The sequence below is a fragment of the Phalacrocorax carbo genome, chromosome 26 (genome assembly GCF_963921805.1).
Source record: "Phalacrocorax carbo chromosome 26, bPhaCar2.1, whole genome shotgun sequence".
Taxonomy (NCBI): domain Eukaryota; kingdom Metazoa; phylum Chordata; class Aves; order Suliformes; family Phalacrocoracidae; genus Phalacrocorax; species Phalacrocorax carbo.
Window position 1 is genome coordinate 2,528,401 of NC_087538.1, and position 10,765 is coordinate 2,539,165.

Sequence of the window (10,765 nt, forward strand, 5' to 3'; positions counted from 1 at the left end):
GCAAAACACATTTAGAACCAGTAATGCGAGGGAAATGCTCAGTTCTGAAAATGTGCAAAGCTTTTACGGCCAAACTTACCCGTTACGGTTTGACACTCAGTTCTCTTGCTTGTCAGCTGTAGTTTCTCTTTGCCATCAGATTAAGCGCCTGGGAGAGATACAGTACAATATGCAGGTTCTATTAGACATAGACATTCTTTCCTACTGAGGTATAATGTCTGCTTTTCTCTCAGAATGACCTTTCTCTCGCCTGTGATTTTTTCCGCAGGGTTTGGCATCCTGTGTTGAAAAGTACAGTTTGGATCTGACGGGTGGAGCCTTTCCCTTGAGAGGGCAGGGCAGCAAGGCCAAACTACTCAGCTGTCAGGCTGTAGAAATCTTTCCCAACTGCATTGACAGAGAAGGCAGCGTTGATGAAGGTTTGTTCCTGATGCCCGTGTTTGGTTGTTCTAAACTAAATGGCTTTGGCATCCAAGCAGTGAATGCTGTTCCATACCCACAGCCTGAAAGTCTTCAGTATCTGTATAGACTAACTTCTTGGGCTTATTTCAAAGGAAAAACTGGGTGCTTAGGTTCTGTGGGACTTGTTAAAATAAACCCTATTTTTCCCTTCAATGCTTGCTGACATGCTGTAGCGATGTATGGTGGGGTCACCTCTATAACACCTGTCAGTCATTTTATTCCTCCAGCTCTCGTCTTTGAACAGTAGGATCATCCCCTCCATTGCTTAGGAATGTTCCCTCAACTTTCTTTTTTCCCCTCTTCCAACCTATGCCTGCACCTGCATCCAGCTGGCGGCCGGTCACGAGTGCTGTTCCCCAGGGCTCGGTCCTGGGGCCAGATCTGTTTGATACCTTCCCCAAGCACCTGGATGAGCCGGCAGTGTGCCCGCGTGGCCAGGAAGGCTACCAGCATCCTGGCTTGTATGAGAGATAGTGTGGCCAGCAGGAGTAGGGCAGTGATCGTCCCCCCCTACTGGGCGGTGGGGAGGCTGCACCTCGAATCCTGTGTTCAGTTTTGGGCCCCTCACTACGAGAAAGACACTGAGGTGCTGAGTGTGTCCAAAGAAGGGCAGCGAAGCTGGTGAAGGGTCTAGAGCACAAGGTTTAGTTGGGATCTTAGGGAAAATTTCTTCACAGAAAGGGTTGCGAAGCATTGGAACAGGCTGCCCAGGGAAGTGGTGGCGTCACCATCCCTGGAGGGAGTTAAAAGATGTGCAGACGTGGCGCTGTGGGACAGGGTTTAGTGGTGGGCTTGGCAGTATGAGGTTTACAGTTGGGCTCGATGATCTTAAGGGCCTTTTCCAACCTAAATGATTCTACGAGTCTATGATCTGCCTGTGCACTTTGCTCTCTCTGTGTCTAATAGGTTCCTACACCTACGAGCTCTTAAAGCAATAGCTTCTGGCTTCCCTTGTCCGGATCGACAGTTAAAACTCCTCTGGTGTCTTTCATTCCCTTGCAATAATGAGATGTGCATCTCTGGGTTTGCACATCCAGTGATGCTCTGAGCACATCTCTGAGCCGGCTGCAGTGATAACTTTCACAGCCTTTTGTTTGGGTGTGTGAATGCCCTTCCCTCTCTTCTTACTGGCCTTAACTTATGTCTGCTGTTACAAAGACGACACTGGCATGACTTTCTAGGCTATTTGTGTTTATTAGCTTTGTCTTAGTCCTGAAGAGGCAGCTTCCACCTCTTTTGGGGTGCCATCCTCTAACAACAGCGTGTCAAAATCTAATGAAAACCCCTTTGGATTTTCTCCACCTGTGGCATGATTCTGAGGAGAGGGCCTTCTAAAACCTTGTCAAAAACAACCAACAGGCGCACCCACCAAAAAACCCAAACCAAAACCAACAAAAAAAGCCCTTTCGGTCCCCTTTTCATGAAGTCTGAGGCATGGAAAAATGCTTGTCATTTTTCTGATGGCTCCTCATTAGCTTTTATCCAGAAACTATTCAAGTTGTAGGCCCACATGAGCTTCTGTTGGATGTGGGTTGAGGTTAGAAATGAAGCTGGCTTCTGATTTATGAAACTAATTGACATCTTCAAAGGCAGTTTCAGCGGCTCACACAAGTGAAAGGGCACAGAAGTTCACGATGACACACAGTAAAGCGTGGGAGGCTCCCTGAGCAGCCCTGATGAACTCAGCAGAGAACAGAGACCCATTTTGCCAAACGACCTGTCTCCTGGTTCCCTGCTCTGTCAGGGTAAAGGATGCACCCCCCACTTTGCTCACATCTGGAGAATGCCTTCTCCCCAGAGACGACAGACCATGCCACTTCTTGAGAGAACCCGAGTGTAACATGGTCAATGTTTGATGTTAAACTCTTTGTTCCAACCTCCTGTTTGTTGGGGTTGGGTTTTGGTGTTTGTTTTGTGTGATAATTGTGTTCTTTCATTCTGACTGTGCTGGAAAGGAGCTATTCGTAACACTCGTAATCGAGTCGAATCTGGAAATTAATAATGCCAGCTGAGTGATCAAGTGTATACGACAAGAATTTGTATGCTTTCTAAAAGCAGCAATGTATGTTTTCCTAGGGTGGTGGGTTGTTTTTTGGTTTTTGTTTTTTTCTAACCATCTTGATGCACTCTTACTGTATGGGAAACTTGATTACCTGACAATTGTGTATTGGATTTGTCTTAGGATGGATACAGGTTGAACTCGCAAAGGGGGGCAGCATGACTGAAACCTATCACAGAGGTGATGCTATGGTGTACATTTTTAAAATTCTTCTTAGTCAAGTGTTGTGTTTCATGAGTGACGTAACAGAATGAAGCCAAAATAGAAAGTGATGTTTTGAAAATGTCAGATAGATTGTATTTTCTCCCAATAAGAAACAATGTCTTGTCTTTTCCAGTCATATCTCCTGACACCAGTGTCTCCGTCTTCAGCTGGCAAGTGAACACACGCGGCCAGGGAAAACCATCTACTTATTTGGGTGTATTTGACTTTGACTGCTGGTATGAGGCTCAAAAGCCAGGCTCACTAAGGTAGGTTTTTATGAAGCTGGTTTCAGTATCCCTCCCCATAATTCACTGGAAAGTCGGCGTTTAGCTTCTGCGCTTGTTTTCTTTCAGGCCAGAAGAATCCCTTCAGGACTGCCCCTATTTTGCACTGTGGTCACTGGACGCTGTGACAAGCACGACTGCTCCAAACCTCCTTCTGGATGTTGTGGTGCAGGAGCGCAGCCTAAGCTGGAGAGTTCCTCCTTCTTACCCACAACCTGAGCTGTGTTTTCATCCAAGCACCTATAATTTTGGTAGGTATTACACGGCTTTGAGTAGTGATAAGCTTAAACCGAGCTCAAATGCCATTTATTGGTTCTCCTGTTCACTGTTTGTCACGCAAAAACCCAACCAAACCGAAACACCCCAACCCCGCACCCACCCAACTGTGATGACGTTGTACTGACCAAGTGTGTGCTGTTGTGACACCTGCCTGACAGGCGGCTGGGTCTGGGGGTTGGGTGCTTCTGTAACGCAGCCCGTGAGGTGGTGCTGGTGATCAGATGAAATGACTCTGGGCTGAAGCTCAAAGCGCAGCACCTCGATAGCCCCGGAGGTAAAATTTCTACACTCAGCCATTATTTTTCTAAAAAAGGCTGTAAGTGATGTCATGAGGAAAACGGGTACTCAGTTGTACCTTTCCAGAGGTTGCTGTGACAAAAATGTAAACTGGTGCTACCATCATGGTGAGAGTATGGAATGTTGTCCAACGTTCGTTGTCTCTGCAGATGGCACGTGCCTGCTGAGCTCTGGAGTTGTTCATGTGACGTGCAGCGGCTTCCAGAAGGAGGTGAGCTTTTACTGTATCTTTATGGAGAATGTCAAGGGATGGAGCTTTCCTAAGCTTTCCATGGCGCTGCTTTCGGTGTCAGGGACCATTTAATGCTCCTCCTGCCCATCCACACGCGTAACTGCAATTGTACCCTGCCAGTTTTATCAAATGTAATGTTTGAGGTCCCCTCTTGGGAGTGTAAACCCACCGTTGCCTCCCGTTGAAGCACGATCAGGGACTGAATGTCTAGAAAGGAAGAGAGCGCTGCTCTAGGAGCAGGAAGAGAAAGTCGGGGAAAGGTGTTCCTTCTCTCTCATCAATGAGTGCAACTGCCTGCGTGGTCCTGAGTTCGGGTTTTGATCCCTGATGAGCTGGGAAAAGAGGACAGAATGGAGAAAAGGAAGCATCGTTCCCTCAGAACAACCTTCAGGCAGAGGAGCACTTGGTAGGAAGGGGAGAGCAGTCTTTCCCTGCCCTCATCTTCCTCTCTACTGGATTCCTCTCCAGATCTGTGGGGGTGCGTTGGGGCAAAGAGCCCTTGTGCACAGTGTGGTAGCTAACATGAACGTCTTGGCAGGTTGGCCTGGCCCATAGGCTGTTTCTTTTGCAAGCCTGATGTAGGCTCTTCCATTCAGATTGGGTGATCTGATGTCAGCTCCACGTTGGGAATAATTGGGAAATGCAGAAATTTGTCATACCCTTTGCTGAATTGAGACTAGATCATTCAGAGGCTTGTTAGGGATTTGAGCAGGAATTGCTTGTGAATGTGAGTAAGACAAATCTCAGAATTAGGGGCAAGAAGCTTGGTTTGGGGTTTTGTTTGCCACCGTAAGTCGTACTCGGTGTGTTTCCTTGTCTGAGACTGGTTTTCAGAAAAAGATGGAAATCTGATGTGTGTATTCGAACGTGTAGAAATGGCTTTGAATGTGATGATTTTATTTAGAAGGGAAAGATACTTGTGAATGTGCTTAAAAAGCCAAAGAAAGAAGCAAACAAAAAGCAAAAGCCCTAAAAAGGACAATTTGATGAGGGCTCAGTCTTGGGCCCCTCGGGACAAGAAGGACATAGAGTTGCCGGTGCGTGTCCAAAGAAGGGCAACAAAGCTGGGGAAGGGTCTGGAGAACAGGTCTCATGAGGAGAGGTTGAGGGACCTGGGGTTGTTTGGCCTGGAGGAGAGGAGGCTGAGGGGAGACCTTATCGCTCCCTGCAGCTGCCTGACAGGAGGCTGTTGTGAGGTGGGGGTTGGTCTCTTCTCCCAGGTCACTAGCGATAGAACGAGAGGAAACGGCTTCAAGCTGCATCAGGGGAGGTTTAGGTTGGATATTAGGGAAAATGCCTTCACTGCAAGAGTGGTCAGGCCTTGGAAGAGGCTGCCCAGAGAGGTGGGGGACTCACCATCCCTGGAGGTATTGAAAAGACATGTAGACATGGCATTTGAGGCCTGATTTAGGAGACATGGTAGTGTTGGGTTGACAGTTGCACTCATTGATCCTAGAGGGCTTTTCCAACCTTAAGGATTCTATGATTCTATGTTTCTATGATCATTTCACCTGGAAGAAGTACCACAACACCAGCTGCACTAAGCTACTCCTTAACAGTGCACGTCTGTGCCTGCCTGTGCTTTGCCCTTCTGAAGGATCGCCACGGCATTAGAACACAGTGTTTGAAGCGCCTAAACCTGAAACCTATTAGAACATCAATGTTTCACTTCTTTTCTGTCATTTTGGGAAATGACAACTTAATGTTTGGGGTGTCGTAACTGCTTCATGTCTTCATAGCCTGGAAAGCTGCTTGATCTTGGCTTCACTGCTTCCATGCAAACGTTGCAGAGTTCTGTTTGTTCTGTCCCCTTCGCGCATTCCTGATGGCAAACTTCTCTGCACCCCATGTGCCATGGGTATAAGCAGGGCACGTTGCTGGGAATAGTTAATTGGAACGCAGTAAATTGAGAGGATAATGCAGAGGCATGCAAATAAAGATTAGAATTAGCCTTTGGGAAGTTGATGTGTCAGGGGAAAAATTCCATGTGCTCCTCACAGCAACAAGCAGCCCAGCCTGTGATGCCTGAGTGAGTGTAGGGTTAGAAACAAGCACTTACTGTTGGTGGTTGGGATGTTGACAGCAGGTGGGATTCTCCTTTTCTTTCGCCTGTTACTTTTAGGAGGAGCAGTTAGACGCGGTCTTGTCAGCTGCTGCCCAGACAGGTTCTGTAGGGCTTCTGACTGGCTGCATTAAGCTTTGGACATCTAAAGGTAAGACTTGTTATGTTTTTTTTATGTTGCATGGTTTCTTCGTTTGGAATTCTTGATTCATTTCTTTTTTGTTCTCTCTTTTTAAAGAGCAGCCAAGTTCTGCTGCTAATTTACAGTTTGCCCTTGACTGGACATGGAGCAGAGTGATCTATACACAACACGAATTTGATGACATATGTGAGTACTAGTGCAGCCATGCTGCAAACCTAGAATCAGTCTTTCCAGTTGAGCTCATTCAGTGATCTGCTGGTAGATGGTCTTGCCCGCAGATCTGGAAGTGCACTTTGAAACTCTGCAATGGCTCTGTAGGCTAACGATTTCATACCTGTTCTTGAAAAGGTGTTGCGCTGTTTGATGGCTCCTGCAGCTCCACTGACCCGCAGAGGTTACAGGCTCTGCAGCACCGCCAGTTGCTTTTGAGCAACCTTAGCACAGTCTTGAACTGTTTTCTAACAGAGGCACAAGAGCTCGCCGGAGAAGGTTTGTCACAGTATTTCTAACTCTCTGGTATGTCTTATGAAGATTTGGAACGATGCTGGGGCTGTAATTGTGGAAAGAGGAGCTTCTGTTGGTTTTGCTGATTGGCAGAAAGTCAGATGTAGCGGGGAGAAGGGGCTTAAATGGAGGGGTTGGGGCTGCCACTTACCGCGCGTTGAGCTCAGGGCAAGAGTTTGTTGGGGAGCTGGTGCGAGTGGGTGGGGAGGCTGCGGTCAGCAAGGAGCTGTGCAAGCACCCGGCTTGAAATTACAGCAACGGGATGTGGCACTGTGACAAATACTCCCTTTGATTGTCAGCTAGCAGTGCGTGATTGCATGCAAATATTGGATTGGAAATGACTAAAATCAGAGAGGAAGCCTAAATGAGTAACATGTAAAGTGAGTTGCATGAGTTTCTGTAGCTGTTTCTATTAGAACTTGTTCCTGGCATATTGAGGAGAAAAGAGAAAATCCCTTTGCTAGAGTAAACGTCTCTGCTACGTGAAGAACAGGTGCCTTATCCATGAGTGGATTTAGTAGTTCCAACTTCACTTTTTTTTATTAAACCTTTAGTGATCTTCCTCTTTGTAAGGGTTGCTTGTGATTGTGGGCTTTTACTTCAGAGAAGGACGTGATACGGAGTGAAAAATGCACAGGCAAAGATTTCTACCGTGTTATTTTTCTACTTTCTCTTTAGTGCAATGAGGGGAGCTTTATAAAAAACAAAAGAAATTGCACACCAACAGTCCTCTTAAGCTTCTTTTCATGTTTTGCAGACTTGACAAATAAGCTGGCGGTGACCAGCCTCGCAGCTTTGTATGCACGAGTGGTCCTCTGGTTCTGTGGGTCCCGCCTCCTGCCCGAGGGCTCAGGTAAGCCTAAACTGTCACGCGTCTGTAGCAGTCAGTGCTTCCTATGAACACGTGCTTCCCCATGGTTTTGTCAAGGCTTCATCAATACCAAGTCGTGCCAGTTCAGTGACAGCAGATGCTGAAGTTCTGCTGCTGAAATTGAGATTTCACTGTTTTTTCAACTACGTCGTGTAGAATGATGGAAGCAGTTTCTTTCCGGGGTGTTTCTCAGAAACAGCAATAAGCCTCTGAGGGAGGGAGTTGCTCGTGCCCACAGCTTGAAATCTTTGGGATTGTAAACAAGTAACTGCTAAAGCACCAACACGGGAATGCTTGATTTTACAGTAAAAGCCTGACGTGCGTGTTTTGAACTTTTTACGGATTGTTTGAGGAAAAAATACACCTTGGAAATAGTTCATCATTTGGATGGGTTATAAATCCTATTGTCAGCCTTAACTGTCTTACGCATGTTCACATGACATGTTTAAAAACCCATTCCCTTTGAGAACTGGGGTTTTTTTTTAGAGTGAACTTCAGCTGACACTACATGTTCTGGATGCTACATCACCTGTAAGCTTGAAATGGCACTTAGGACAAGGAGGAATTGACTCCTGTGTCGTAGGTCTCTTTTAGCAAAGGCAGAAGGAGGCTGGGCTTCTTTCAAAGTCGGAGGCTTGCCTGTGCTTTTGATGCTTAGCTTGTGTGTTCTTCTGTCTTTTTAGTCAAAAACTGTAGGTTGAAAATGTGATATGACTTCTTTAACTTACTTCTTATTTATTGCCTGTAGGTGATGAGATGCGTTTCTCTAGACCTTTCTACAATTATCCTCTGATTCGGAGCTACTACGCTGGTCATCGACAGCAACTGGAGCGTTTATCAAGGTAGGACGTGCAGGAAAGCTCTAGAGCAGTTCCACTGCAAATTCAGAAGCGGCAGCGAGTGGCTTTTCCATCAGCAGCTGTATTTGCTACGCTTCATGCATTTGCTGGCAACACTCTTGACTGGAGCGATGCGTGTGTCCTGCTGAACAGAGAGGTTCCTTTCCCGTGTTGAAATGTTGATATATACCTCTGCTTAGTGCCCTTTGTTGGTACCATCATTGTTTTGACGTGCACGTAATTCATTGGCAATTCTGTGTCATTTGTTACCACTGGAAAAGGTCGTGTGGTGAGGACAGGATCAGTCACGGCCAGGTCAGCAAGGCACGGCCTTTGCAGAGCAATTGTTCTGGACACAGAAGAAAGCGTGTTTTAGGAAAAAAAAACAACAAAAACCAAAGCAAAAATAATCTCTCTCAATGACCAGTGACAGATGGCGATAAGGGGATTGGCCCAAATCTCCTACTCCCAAGCACCGCGGTGTCGTTGAAGGAGATGGGCAGAGTCACATGCAGCTGGCACGGCCAGCGCTCTCCTGGCTACTGGATAAAAGCCCCTTCCTCACGGGAACTCCCTTTCCTGGGCTGGCTCACGAGCATAATGGTGATGCGCCTTGGGTTAGGTGAGAACAGATTTTTCTTTGGCAACTGTTCTGTAACCTAAAGAAAGTCCTCAAGTAGCCGTGGCTGTGGCACCGTGAGCAAGGTGCAGCAGGAGGAGTCCAGGTGGAAGCTGCTCTATGTCAGGCGCTGGCTTTCAAGCTCCTCTTCCTGCGCGTCCTTCTCAGGTAACTCTCGTACAGGCTCACGGGCTCCTTAGAAGCACCACCTCCAGCGTGCTGCTTCTGCTCGTCCTCCTCGGGAAATGAAAGGCTGGCGTCGCAGCCCGCAGGAGCCTGCGATGGGCTTCTGAGGAATGCAGTGTTTCACAGGCCAGCCCTCCGTCACTGTGATGGCACGTGCAGAGGCGCAAACGTGCTGCTTCAGGTGATACCAGAATTCAGCTGCGGGCTCAGCTTTCTGACCGTGACTGTTTTTCAGTAACAAAAGCGAGGTGCTGAGACCAAAGCCTGACATTGCCGTGCTGTGGTCTCACCGCTGTGTGTGGGAACACTCCCGCTGGGGGCGTGAGGTTTGGGGTAGCTTTGCTCACACTGCCCTTGTATTACAAGTAATGCGGCACAAAAGAAAAACTGAAAACTAAAAGGTCGCTGCAACTTTCCCCTTAATAAGGGAGCTTTTTGGATTCCTATTTGGAGCTCCTTTAATAATTCACTAGGATCTAATGAGCACCTTTCACCTGACTCCGAAATTTCTTTCCAGTCTACTTCAAGTCATGATCATGCCTTTGTCTGTTTGTTCCTTTCCTGGAGTCGTGGGAGCTTTAGCTGGTTTTGTTTTGGCTGGAGGAAATCTGTGACACCGAGAGGCTGGAATTAGTGTTTTCCTCTGTCAAATCCTCGCTACGTTTTGTTCCAGAGGCAAATGGGACTCTGACTGCCTGATGATCGATGGGATGGTTTCCCAGTTGGGAGACCAAGTTGAGGAGATGTGGCAGAGAGAGGAAGGAGGAACTGGGAAATACCCACCTCCTAGTTTACAGGTGAGTGTTGTGTTCCCTGAAAACAACCACCACCACCACAAACCCCAGCCCCAGCCCAGCCCTCCCCCAAAGCCAATGATTTCTCAAAGAGAGGAGTTTTAAAAAGCTTCTACCTTTTCATTCCAGGCACTGCTGGAGCTCTATTTGCTAGAAGGCGTTGAAGAAAGCCACAAACATGCAATCGTATCCCTTGGAGTTATTTCTGTTACACCTCCAGTATACGCGCATCAGGGGTCTGAAATGTCTGTCACCTACGCGTTCGATGCATTTTCTAATTTGTGCTTCAAACGCACTGCGGATGAACACGTGTAGTTAAGAATTAAGTCGCAGACAGAAGCATTGTTTGATTTCTTTGTACTGTGGATTGTTTAGGAATTTTTAAAATGTTTTGTTGCAAAGTCTTTTCTGATGTGAGAAAACAGGTTTACTAAGCAATGTTAAAGGTAGAAAGCTCCCCTAGATTGTCTCAAAATGTAAACTGTTTTTCATTTTTGAAGCACCCACAGCTGTAGCAAACAGCTGCTTCCTCGAGCGATGCACTAGAATGTGCTGCTTCAGAGCAAAAGGATTTCTGACAGCGGTGTACCAGGACCTGATGTTGCTGAAATCATCCATTTTCCAGCACAGCTAAGAGGGCTTGCTTTTGTGCTGTTACAAGTGCAGGCACACAGAATAATAGAGAGAGAGAAGGGAAAAGTCATTGGGCAGAAACTGAACTTTTAAGCTGCCGAAATACACTGTGTTGCTTTGGCTGTGTGTTGCCTGACCCGAGAGGGGAGCCTAGAGAGCAGGGGCTTTAAAGCTGTTGCACCCCGGAGCTCTCTGATGAGAACAGACCCCCCAAAACAGCTGTCAGAAAGAGAAAATGACACTGCCAATGAGTGATCCACATACTGGTTTAAATCCAGTTTTAATCATGCAGAGCTAA

General features: G+C 47.0%; 1 long non-coding RNA gene across 1 annotated transcript; it reads left to right on the forward strand.

Moving 5' to 3' along the window:
- Window positions 1-360: 360 nt before the first annotated feature.
- On the forward strand, window positions 361-3,254 carry LOC135317682 (uncharacterized). The gene is made up of 3 exons (XR_010376416.1): window positions 361-419; window positions 2,859-2,991; window positions 3,079-3,254. It is a non-coding gene; the product is annotated as an uncharacterized LOC135317682 (long non-coding RNA).
- The last annotated feature ends 7,511 nt before the right edge of the window (window positions 3,255-10,765 follow it).